The sequence below is a fragment of the Loxodonta africana genome, chromosome 16, assembly GCF_030014295.1.
Source record: "Loxodonta africana isolate mLoxAfr1 chromosome 16, mLoxAfr1.hap2, whole genome shotgun sequence".
Taxonomy (NCBI): domain Eukaryota; kingdom Metazoa; phylum Chordata; class Mammalia; order Proboscidea; family Elephantidae; genus Loxodonta; species Loxodonta africana.
This window is the reverse complement of record NC_087357.1, coordinates 39,943,874-39,957,031: the sequence shown is the minus strand read 5'-3', so window position 1 is coordinate 39,957,031 and position 13,158 is coordinate 39,943,874. Positions and strand designations below refer to the sequence as shown.

Here is a 13,158-nt window from a genome sequence, read left to right as displayed (position 1 = left end):
TTCGGTTTTTCTTATACATTATTCAGCTTTCGTGTGCATATGAGGCAATTGAAAACACCATGGCTTGGGTCAGACACACCTTAGTCCTCAAGGTGACATCTTTGATTTTCAACACTTTAAAGAGGTCTTTTGCAGCTGATTCGCCCAATGCAATGCATCTTTTGATTTCTTGACTGCTGCTTCCATGGGTGTTGACTGTGGATTCAAGTAAAATGAAATCCTTGACAACCTCAATCTTTTCTCCGATTATCATAATGTTGCTTACTGGTCCAGTTGTGAGTGAGGATTTTGTTTTATGTTGAGGTGTAATCCATACTGAAGGCTGTGCTCATTGATGTTCATCAATAAGTGCTTCAAAGTCCTCTTCACTTTCAGCAAGCAAGGTTGTGCCATCTACATAACACAGGTTGTTAACGAGTCTTTTTCCAACCCCGATGACCTGTTCTTCTTCATATAGTCCAATTTCTTGGATTATTTGTTCAGCATACAGAATGAATAGGTATGGTGAAAGGATACAACCCTGATGCACACCTTTCCTGACTTTACGCCATGAAGTATCCCCTTGTTCTGTTCAAAGGACTGCCTCTTGATCCATGTACACATTACTCATGAGCACAACTAAGTGTTCTGGAATTCCCATTCTTCGCAACGTTACATATATATATATATATATATATATATATATATATATATATATATATGAGAGAGAGAACTTTGGAAACCCTATGTGTCTCTATGAATCCAAATAGACTCTACTCAATGACTTTTTTGGGTTCATCTCCAATTAGCTCCGTAACTGAACTTTTTGCCAGGCTCGTCCTCTTGCGGACTTTTGTGATATTGCTCTAAATAACCATCTACAGAATAATTATGTTATAGTAAATTTAAAAATTTGACCACCATTTTGGTTAATTCCATCACTTACGGATGAAGAATTTAAAGCATAGAAAATGTTTTATTAGTTTTTGGTTGAGGATTTGTAAAACAAAACTATTCTAATCAAATGAACTATAAATTTTACATGTAAAATGACCACAAATTCATATCTATAGATGTAATAAGGGTGAACTGAATCAAAAGTATTGTGAAGGAATAATACAGCATCAAATAACAAGAAGCCTGTGTGATAGTTTCTCCTGTACCATCTGAAACCCAAAGCCCTGCAGGGACCTAAGCTTTCAGAAAAGTTGTATTTTAGCTTGATGTTGGAGATATTTGGGAATTTTTTGGTATATATTTGTGTGTGTGTGGTTTAAAGCTAAAACATAATTTTCAATCTTTCCTTCCCCTTCATTTGAAAGAAAGCATTAAAATCCAGGGTAATTTGGAATCAAAGCTGAAAACCACCCTTATTGTGACATGTAATTTTATAGGTCAGAAGAGCTGGCCAGCAGGAGGTAAATAATTAACATAAATGTTCTTACACAAAATTCAAATATGGGGCAGAAAAAGACAAGCAAAGACAAACAGAACCAACTCATCATTAGAGAAAATAGAGCAAAGAGTCATTAATAACAATTGAAATCTACTTAAATAAACAATTTTATAAATTGGTATTTGTGTATTTTACAGAATTGTGCCATACCATACCATACCATATAAAAAAAAAAAAATTTTTTTTCATACCATACCACACCACACCACACCACACCACACACCACACCACACCACACCACACCACACCACACCACACCACACCACACCACACCACACCACACACCACACCACACCACACCACACCACACACCACACCACACCACACCACACCACACCACACCACACCACACCACACCACACCACACCACACCACACCACACCACACCACACCATACCATACATTTTCTTAAAACACAAATATCAATACAGTTGGTAGGGAGGAACATTAAGCAATTCATGCTGAAGGTTTTAAAATAGTCCTATTTTTACAGGGAATCACGATTGATGAGAGTTGCACTAAGAGATGCGTAGGCAATGAAAAGATCCCTGGTGGTGCAGTAGTAAAGAGCTGGGCTGCTAACCAAAAGGCAGACAGTTTAAGTCCACCAGCTGATCCTGGGAAACCCAATGGGCTAGTTCTCTTCTGTCCTGTGGGGTTGCTACGAATCAGAAACTACTCGATGGCAACTGCTTTTTTTTTTTTTTAAGGTGGTGAAAACTGTAGACAAGCACCACACCTGGTCAGAACTGCATGCGTGACCTTGAAAGAACCCCTCACACATGTCAGTGAGGGTGACCATAATATAGAGTTCAACGAAGTTAAAGCAAAAAACTCTGGCTTCATGATCTGTAGGAGTGTGATGAGGTCACACTCACAGTGTCCATTTGACAAGTATTCCCCTGTGAAATGATCTAGAATAGATAACCCACAATTCTAGTAGGGCAAAACACTGCTTTTTAACCCTTAAAAAAAATGAGACTCAAAACCTTCTATCTTGATAACTTTCTCACATAAAGACAACAAACGAACAATACGATTAAAAGCCTTTTATACGCACAGTGTGTGCACAATCATGCACACAGACAGCATGTACAAATGCCTCCTTGTTCTCTGTTTCAAACCCTCCTTCCTCCACTTGTGGGCTGATAGTCCCCACCCACAAGGAAAGATTTGGCCTCCCCTGAAATGTTTCCAAAGATCCCATTAAAGAAGCTGCTATCTGTTCAGGTCAGTGTTACAGAGTAAAGAGTCACCCACCCTTGGTTTTTCTCAACTGCTCCACTAGCCAGCGGGCTTCCTCCTGAACTTGGTTCTCAAGGCTTCTGTTACCCATTCCAAAATTTCGCGGTGTCATGAGAGAGAAGCGCCGGATCTCCTTCCATGTCTTTCCATTGCTGAAAATGACTCCTACCAGGGGGGAGAACAGAAATTAAGTTGGAGGTCCTTGGCAAGGATTTCCAGCCTAGGCAGCCACGCGGATGGGCCAAGTTCTGCCCGAGCACCTCTTTAATCTCTGTTTTCCCGTCCTCCCCACTCACCATTAACCCTGACCAACAAGCCAACAGGAACACCTACCAAATTTTTTATTAGTTCTTTCAAATATTGGAAAATAATCTCTTCCAGAAAACTCTTCTCCCAGATCAATCAGGGCTTCCTTAATTGCTTCATACCCATGCAACACCACTGTGGGCTTCATGCCAAAATACAGAGTGAACACTGGGCCATAGGCTTTTGGAGAGCTAGGAAATGGAAAGTAGATGCAAACATTAGCAAAAGAAGTCACTACTTGATCTATATGGGGTGTATCATTCAGACTGGTATTGTCACCATATTCTTGATGTTTTTATTATACCACATCCAATTTCAAATATTTTTAATTTTATATAAACATGGTGGTGATTTTATAGCTGCCTTTTGAGGGGTCTCTGATATGCCAGGCAATGGAACAGACTCTTGTTCCACACATTGTTACAGCTAACCTCTCATGAACACAATGAGCAGGCAGTGAGCAGGCTTACATACCCTTATTTTACAGAAAAGGAAACTGAGATTCAGAAAAGTTCAATATTGTTTCTAGTGTCTCTCAGCTAATAATTAAAACCTGGTGCAGTCAAGTAGATTCTGACTCATAGCGACACTATAGGACAGAGCAGGACTTTCCCATAAGGTTCCCAAGGCTGTAATTTTTACAAAGCAGACTGCCACATCTTTCTCCCAAGGAGGGGCTGGTGAATTTCAACTACTGACCTTTTGCTTAGCACAGGAATGCTTAACAACTTCACCACCAGGGCTACTTCAGCTGGCAACTTGCTCTTGTTAGGTGCCATTGAGTCAGTTCTGGCTCATAGCAACCCTACGTACAACAGAATGAAACACTGCCTGGTCCCCTGCCATCCTCACAATCCTTGTTGTGCTTGAGCCCATTCATTGTTGCAGCCACTGTGTCAATCCAGCTTCTTAAGAGTTTTTCTCTTTTTTGCTGGCCCTCTACCAAGCATGATATCCTTCTCCAGGAACTGATCCTTCCTGATAACAGGTCCTAAGTATATGAGACATAGTCTTTCCATCCTTGCTTCTAAGGAGCATTCTAGGTGCACTTCTACCAAGACAGATTCGTTCGTTACTTTGCCATTTTGTGGTATATTCAATATTCTTTGTCAACACCACAATTCAAAGGCATTAATTCTTCTTCTATCTTCCTTTTTCATTGTCCTGCTTTTGCATGCATATGAGGCAACTGAAAACACCAGGCTTGGATCAGGCACACCTTAGTCTTCAAGGTGATATTCTTGCTTTTTAACACTTTAAAGAGGTCTTTTGCAGATTTGCCCAGTGCAATGCATTTTTTGATTTCTTGACTGATGCTTCCGTGGAGGTTGATTGTGGATCCAAGTAGAATGAAATCCATGACAGCTTCAATCTTTTATCCATTTATCATGATGTTCCTTAATTGTCCACTTGTGAGGATTTTCATTTTCTTTATGTTGAGGTGTAATGCATACTAAAGGCTGTGGTCTTTGATGTTCATCAGTAAGTACTTCAAGTCCTCTTCACTTTCAGCAAGCAAGATTGTGTCATCTGCATAACACAGGTTGTTAATGAGTCTTTCTCCAACACTGATGCCCCATTCTTCTTCATATAGTCCAGCTTCTCGAATTATTTGCTCAGCATACAGATTGACTAAGTATAGTGAAAAGATACCACCGTCATGCACACCTTTCATGACTTTAAATTTACACAGTATTCCCTTGTTCTGTTCGAATGACTGCCCGTTGACGTATGTACAGGTTCCTCGTGAACACAATTAAGTGTTCTGGAATTTCCATTCTTCACAATGTTATCCATAATTTGTTATGATCCACATAGTTGAATGCCTAGGCATAGTGAAAAAAACATGGGTAAACATCTTTCTGGCATTCTTACTTTCAGCCAATTAAAACCAACCAAAAACCAAGCCCATTGCCGTCGAGTCGATTCCGACTCATAGCGACCCTATAGGACAGAGTAGAACTGCCCCCATAGATTTTCCAAGGAGCGCCTGGTGGATTTGAATTGCCGGCTTTTTTTAGGTTAGCAGCCATGGCACTTAACCACTACGCCACCAGGGTTTCCATTCAGCCAATTAGAAGACCCAAATTTTAAACATTGCTTGGTCGATTTCTGATACATGGAAAACATTTTCTCCCTAATATCTACCTTTGGCCCAATATCCAGCTGACTGATTTGTACACCTCTTTCCATGGGGATTCTATTCAGTAGCACTGTGGTGAACACTAGAAATCTATATTTTTTGAAAATCCAGCCATATGATTCCAAGCCCAGCCCAGTTTGAAACCTGTGGGTATTGGTCACAGAGAAAGAGAATGGGCACCACAGAGACAGTGCCAGTACAGGCCACACCTCCTGGAAGAACAATTTCCTCCATCCTGCGGCATTCCCAGGCCACAGACAGCAGCTCTGTGAAGAGTTCAAAAGAATGCTGTCACCACCAGGGCTCCCCTGATTACTGCTTTCTTTTATTCACCCAGGCTGGTCTTCAGCCCATCCTTGTTCCCTTGACATCAGGCATAACCGCCTTCTTAGGAGAAGTTTAATTTTCACGGCTAATCTGAACAAAACGCACAGCTTATACTGTAGATGACTCCTGAATAGACTTTCTAATCACAAACCACTTCCAACACCATTCACTTTCAGCCAAAAAATCACAGCAAGGGACTGTGAAACAATGAAGCACAGTGTCTTAGTCAGCTGGTGCTGCTATAACAGAAATACCACAAGTGGATGGCTTTAACAAAGAGAATTTTATTTTCTCATAGTCCAGTAGGCCTGAAGTCTGAATTCAGGGTGCCAGCTCCAGGGGAAGGCTTTCTCTCTGTCAGCTCTGGGGAAAAGTCCTCGTCGACAGTCTTCCCTTGGTCTGGGAGTATCTCAGTGCAGAAACCTCAGGTCCAAAGGATGTGGTTTGCTCCCAGTGCTGCTTTCTTGGTGGTATGAGGTTCCCATGTCTCTCTGCTTGCTTCTCTCTTTTATATTTCAGAAGAGATTGGCTTAAGACACTACATAATCTTGTAAACCTCATCAGTATAATTGCCGCTAATCCATTTTATTACATCATAGTGATAGAATTTACAACACACAGAGAAACCACATCAGAAGATAAAATCGTAGACAATCAGACAATTATACAAGGGAATCATGACCTAGCAAAGTCGAAAGATATTTTGGGAGGACACAATTCAGTCTATGCCAGGCAGCCTTGCTGCATCCTTTTGCCATGTCAACACTTCATTGTTTTGAGTCTGTGCTACAACAACTGAACCAGATTTTTCTCTTTTCCCATAATGCATTACTTCATTCCTTTATTTCTGGGGATGACAGGCGAAGAAAAAAAAAAAAGGCAACAGAAACAAGAAAATCCACAGGGACTATTTTTCTTTAAGATGATCTATTTTAATGCTTTGCTTCTAGGAATACATTATATTTAAAATTAGGGATTAATTTACTTACCCCTGTAAGCTCCTGGGGGAGCATAAAATATACTTACATTGTGTAGGGAATTGTTGATGTCCTTCACATCTAACTGTAGAATATTCCCAATAAATGGGAGAGGAATGGGGCCAGGCGGGAGCTTCCCTTTCCCATAGCCCTGTTTCCGGAGTGAAAAGAGAAGCGAACTGGAGACACAGAGCACCAGGACCACAACCGGATCCATTGGAGCCTTCTCTTCTCACTCAGTCAACTACAGGCTTCCCACCCAAAGATTTCAAATACTCCCTGCTGCTTAACTTGTGATTCTTATTATTAAAGTGACCAATCAGATAGATTTGCTGTAATTCTTTCTGAGTGGACTCTGGCTCACTGATGCAGATAAAAAATAAAGTGTCATTTAATCTTGCTCTCTTTCTTTCCAAGGACAAGGCCCCACCCTGGAGGTTCTGATTCAACAGGTATAGGGTTGGTCTAGGTACTGGTTTAAAAAAAAAGTTTAGTAAAATACCACTTGTTGTTCCAGTGTGCATCTAAGATCGAGAAATATTGAAGTAAATGATTTGATAAAAAATATTGCATGGCATTCTAGATTCTCAGACTGCTGACAGGTTAGAAATGTAGGAGGGAGTCAGTGTATTCTAAGCCTTGTGTATAAAAATGTCGTGCAATGCTTTTTGAAATATCAGAAGACTTTGATCTTGAAAATTAAAGACTTTTGAACTTTTTTAAATAATTTTTATTGTACTTTAAGTGAAAGTTTACAAATCAAGTCAGTCTTTCACACAAAAACCCATATACACCTTGCTACACATTTCCAATTACTCTCCCCCTAATGAGACAGCCCGATCTTTCCCTCCACTCTCTCTTTTCTTGTCCATTTCACCAGCTTCTAACCCCCTTCACACTCCCAACTCCAGTCCAGGCAGGAGATGTCAACATAGTCTCAAGTGTCCACCTGATCCAAGAACCTCACTTCTCACCAGCATCCCTCTCCAACCCATTGTCCAGTCCAATCCACGTCTGAAGAGTTGGCTTCAGAAATGGTTCCTGTCCTGGGCCAGCAGAAGGTCTGGGGACCATGACCGCTGGGATTCTTCTAGTCTCAGTCAGACCATTAAATCTGGTCTTTTTATGAGAATTTGGGTTCTGCATCCTACTGCTCTCCTGCTCCCTCAGGGCTTCTCTGTTGTGTTCCCTGTCAGGGCAGTCATCGGTTGTAGCTGGGCACCATCTAGTTCTTCTGGCCGCTGGATGATGTAGTCTCTGGTTCATGTGGCCCTTTCTGTCTCTTGGGCTTGTAATCACCTTGTGTCCTTGGTGTTCTTCATTCTCCTTTGCTCCAGGTGGGTTGAGACCAATTGATGCATCTTAGATGGCCGCTTGTTAGCATTTAAGACCTCAGACGCCACATTTCAAAGTGGGATTGCTCATTTTTTAATTGGGTTATTTGTCTTTTTGCAGTTGAGTTTTTGCAGTAACATGTAGATTTTAGAGATCAGGCCCTGATCAGAAATGTCGTAGCTAAAAACTTTTTCCCAGTCTGTAGGTAGTCTTTTTATTCTTTTGGTGAAGTCTTTGGATGAGCATAGGTGTTTGATTTTTAGGAGCTCCCAGTTATCTAGTTTTTCTTCTACATTCTTTATAATGTTTTATATACTGTTTATGCCATATATTAGGGCTCCTAACATTGTCCTTATTTTTCCTTCCATGATCTTTATTGTTTTAGATTTTATATTTAGGTCTTTGATCCATTTTGAGTTAGTTTTAATGTATGGAGTGAGGTATGGGCCTTGTTTCATTTTTTTGCAGATGGATATCCAGTTATGCCAGCACCATTTGTTAAAAAGACTGTCTTTTCCCCATTTAACTGTTTTGGGGCCTTTGTCAAATATCAACTATTCGTATGTGGATGGATTTATGTCTGGATTCTCAATTCTGTTCCATTGGTCTATGTATCTGTTGTTGTACCAGTATCAGGCTGTTTTCACTACTGTGGTGGTATAATAGGTTCTAAAATCAGGTAAAGTAAGGCCCCCCACTTTGTTCTTCTTTTTCAGTAATGCCATGTTTATCCAGGGCCTCTTTCTCTTTGATATGAAGTTGGTGATTTGTTTCTTCATCTCATATTGGAATTGCATTAAATGTATAGATCGCTTTTGGTAGACTAGACATTTTTTATAATGTTAAGTGTTCGTATCCACGAGCAATGCATGTTCTTCCACTTATGTAAGTCTCTTTTGGTTTCTTGCAGTAGTGTACTGCAGTTTTCTTTGTATAAGTCTTTTACATCTCTGGTGAGATTTATTCCTAAGTATTTCATCTTTTGGGGGTTACTGTAAATGGCATTGATTTGGTGATTTCCTCTTCGATGTTCTTTTTGTTGGTGTAGAGGAATCCAACTGATTTTTGTATGTTTATCTTGTATCCCGATAATCTGCTGAACTCTTCTGTTAGTTTCAGTAGTTTTCTGGAGGATTCCTTAGGGTTTTCTGTGTATAAGATCATATCATGTACAAATAGAGATACTTTTACTTCTTCCTTGCCAATCTGGATGCACTTTATTTCTTTATCTAGCCTAATTGCCCTGGCTAGGACTTCCAGCACAATGTTGAATAAGAGTGGTGATAAAGGGCATCCTTGTCTGGTTCCTGATCTCAATGGGAATGTTTTCAGGCTCTCCCCATTTAGGGTGATGTTGGCTTTTGGCTTTGTATAAATGCCCTTTATTATGTTGAGGAACTTTCCTTCTACTCCTATTTTGCTGAGAGTTTTTATCATGAATGACTGTTGAACTTTGTCAAATGCCTTTCTACATCAATTGATAAAATATGTGATTCTTGTCTTTTGTTTTATTTATGTGGTGGATTACATTAATTGTTTTTCTAATGCTGAACCATCCGTGCATACCTGGTATGAAACCCACTTGGTCATGGTGAATTGTTTTTTTGATATGTTGTTGAATTCTGTTGGCTAGAATTTTGTTGAGGATTTTGCATCTACATTCATGAGGGATATAGGTCTATAATTTTCTTTTCTTGTGCTGCCTTTACCTGGTTTTGGTATCAGGGATATGGTGGCTTGATAGAATGAGTTTGGTAGTATTCCATCCTTTTCTATGCTCTGAAATACCTTTAGTAGTAGTGGTGTTAACTCTTCTCTGAAAGTTTGGTAGAACTCTGCAGTGAAGCTTTCTGGATCAGGGCTTTTTTTTTTTGTTGGGAGTTTTTTGATTACCTTTTCAATCTCTTGTTTTGGGACTATTTCATTGTTCTACCTCTGTTTGTGTTAGTTTAGACAGGTAGTGTGTTTCTCGGAATTCTTCCATTTCTTCTAGGTTTTCAAACTTGTTTGAATATAGTTCTTCTCAGTAATCTGATAAGATTCTTTTAATTTCAGTTGGGTCTGTTGTAAGATCGCCCATCTCATTTCTTATTCGGGTTATTAGGTTCCTCTCCTGTTTTTCTTTTGTTGGTTTGGCCAGTGGTTTATCAATTCTGTTGATTTTTTCATAAAACTAGCTTTTGGTCTTGTTAATTCTTTCATTTGTTTTTCTGTTTTCTATTTCATTTAGTTCAGCTCTAATTTTTTATTATTTTCTTCTGGTGCCTGTGGGTTTCTTTTGTTGTTTTCTTTCTATTTGTTCAAGCTGCAGGGATAATTCTTTCATTTTGGTCCTTTCTTCTTTTTGGATGTGTGTATTTATTGATATAAGTTGGCCTCTGAGCACCACTTTTGCTGTGTCCCAAAGGTTCTGATAGGAAGTGTTTTCACTCTCATTGGATTCTCTGAATTTCTTTATTCCATCCTTAATCTCTTCTATAATCCAGTCTTGTTCAGTTTCCAAGTGTTTGATTTCTTTTCCCTGCTTTTCCTGTTATTGATTTCCACTTTTATGGTCTTATGGTCAGAGTAGATGCTTTGTAATATTTCAACGTTTTGGATTCTGCTAAGGCTTGCTTTATGACCTAATATGTGGTCTATTCTAGAGAATGTTCCATGTTCACTAGAAAAGAAAGTATACTTGGTTGCTGTTGGGTGGAGTGTTCTGCATACATCTATGAGGTCAAGTTGGTTGAATATGGCATTTAGATCTTCTGTGTCTTTATTGAGTTTCTTTCTGGATGTCCTGTTCTTCACTGAAAGTGGTGTGTTGAAGTCTCCTACTATTATTGTGGAGCTGTCCGTCTCACTTTTCAATGCTGATAGAGTTTGTTTTATGTATCTTGCAGCCCTGTCATTGGGTGCATAAGTATTTAATATGGTTACATCTTCTTGGTGTATTGTCCCTTTAATCATTATATAGTGTCCTTCCTTATCCTTTATGATGGATTCAACTTTAAGGTCTTTTTTGTCAGAAATTAATATTGCCACTCCTGCTCTTTTTTGATTGTTGTTTACTTGCTATATTTTTTTCCATCCTTTGAGTTTTAGTTTGTTTGTGTCTCTGAGTCTAAGGTGTGTCTCTTGTAGACAGCATATAGACGGATCTTGTTTTTTAATCCATTCTGCCACTCTCTGTCTCTGTTGGTGCATTTAGTCCATTGACATTCAGGGTAATTATGGATAGGTATGAATTTAGTGCTATCATTTTGATGTCTTTTTTGTGTGTTGACAGTTTCTTTTTCGCACTTAATTTTATGTGCTGAGTAGATTTTCTTTATATATTGTCCTTTCCTCATATTTGTTGTTGTTGATTTTGTTTCTGGTGAGTCTCTATTTTTCCCTTGTATTTTATTTTGATAAGTAGGATAGTTTGTCTTCTTTGTGGTTACCTTATTATTTACCCCTATTTTTCTAAATTTAAAACTAACTTTTTTTCTTTTTATCGCCTTATCTTCCTCTCCATATGGAAGGTGTACAATTACATTTCTTGGTCTCTCCTCTTTATTATCTTAATGTTGTCTTCTTTTATATAATAACATCACCGTTACCCTGTGTTGGGCTTTTTTTTTTTAGTTAATCTTGCTTTGTTTTTTTGGATTTCCCTGCCTGGGTTGACTTCTGTTTGCTCTGCCCAGTGTTCTAGACTTGGGTTGATACCTTATATTGTTGATTTTCTAACCATAGAACTCCCTTTAGTATTTCTTGTAGTTTTCACTTGGTTTTTACGAATTCCCTCAACTTGTGTTTATCTGGGAATGTCTTAATTTCCCCTTCATATTTAAGAGACAGTTTTGATGGATATATGATTCTTGGCAGGCAATTATTTTCCTTCAATTTTTAAAAATATGTCATCTCATTGCCTTCTTGCCTGCATGGTTTCTGCCGAGTAGTCTAAGCTTATCCTTATTGGCTGTCCTTCATAGATGACTTTTCGTTTATCCGTTGCTGCTCTTATAATTCTCTCTTTATCTTTGGTTTTGGCAAGTTTGATTATAATATGTCTTGGTGACTTTCTTTTAACATCTACCTTATTTGGAGTTCAATGAGCATCTTGGATAGATATCTTCTCATCTTTCACCATATCAGGGAAGTTTTCTGCCAGCAAATCTTCAACAATTTTCTCTGTATTTTCTGTTATCCCTCCCTGTTCTGATATTCCAATCACTCGTAGGTTATTTCTTTTGGTAGAGTCCCACATGATTCTTAAGGTTTCTTCATTTTTTAAAATTCTTTTATCTGGTTTTTCTTCAAATATATTAGTGCCAAGTGATTTATCTTCAAGTTCAGAAATTCTAGCTTCTACTTGCTCAATTCTGCTCCTCTGGCTTTCTACTGAGTTGTCCATTTCTGTAACTTTCTTGTTAATCTTCTGAATTTCTGATTGCTGTCTGTCTATGGATTTTTCCAGCTTATTAAACTTTTCATTATGTTCCTGAACAATCTTTCTGATTTCTTCAGTTGCTTTATCTATATGTTCCTTGGCTTGTTCTGTGTATTACCTCATTTCCTTTCTGATGTCTTGAAGGGTTCTGTATATTAAACTTTTGTATTCTGCATCTGGTAATTCCAGGAATGCACTTTCATCTAAAAGAGCCCTGGATTCCTTGTTTTGAGAGCCAGTTGAGGTGATCATGGTCTGTTTCTTTATGTGAGTTGATATTTACTGTTGTCTCCAAGCTATCTATAAGTTATTGTTTTAGTTTATGCTTACTTACTGTGTCATAGCTATGGGTTGCTTGAGTGAGGTAGCTTGATTATTTTCACCTTTGGAGCTCTGGTGTCCTGTCCCCAGCTGGCTAGAGCTGTTATCAGGTATATCAGTCTAGGAGTCCATTCAGTTTTCTTGTATGAATTCAGCTCAGGTTTCCAGGTAGCTGATACCAAGTGTGTGGTACAGGCTCTGTCCTATAGTCTTAGAGGGGCAGGGGTGATTGGCGTAAATACCCGTATCTGATTGCAGCAGGGGGTCACGCTCTGAACAAGGTAGGGGGCTGAGAACTGACCCCTAAGTGTCTTTGAAGAAAACGCTCTGTTCCCTAGAGTGTGCTGGTGGGTGGGCTCTGCATAAGGACCATGGGCACCCAAAGTTTTTGTTGTAAGGACTGGGAGTTACCAGTTATCCCTGGACCCCTGTCGTGGGCAGCTGTGTGACCCAAGTGGAGCTACCAGTCCTTAGGTCCCTGTTGTGGATAGGCGAGGACCTTGTTTAATAGGCAAAGCAATGTCAAACATCAAACACCCACCTCTCCACCACACCACTGAAATGGTTCGAGTTTGCCATCAAGGGCCTATTCTCCCAAATAGGCCCACAGAGGTCCATGCAGAAGGGAAAGGCATTCAAGATCCAT

The 13,158-nt window shown here is 39.3% G+C and overlaps 1 pseudogene; it reads right to left on the bottom strand.

Annotated features, from left to right (window-relative positions):
* Positions 1-6,791, bottom strand: part of LOC100673760 (cytochrome P450 2C19-like) — a 34,807-nt pseudogene extending 28,016 nt beyond the window's left edge.
* Positions 6,792-13,158: the final 6,367 nt, after the last annotated feature.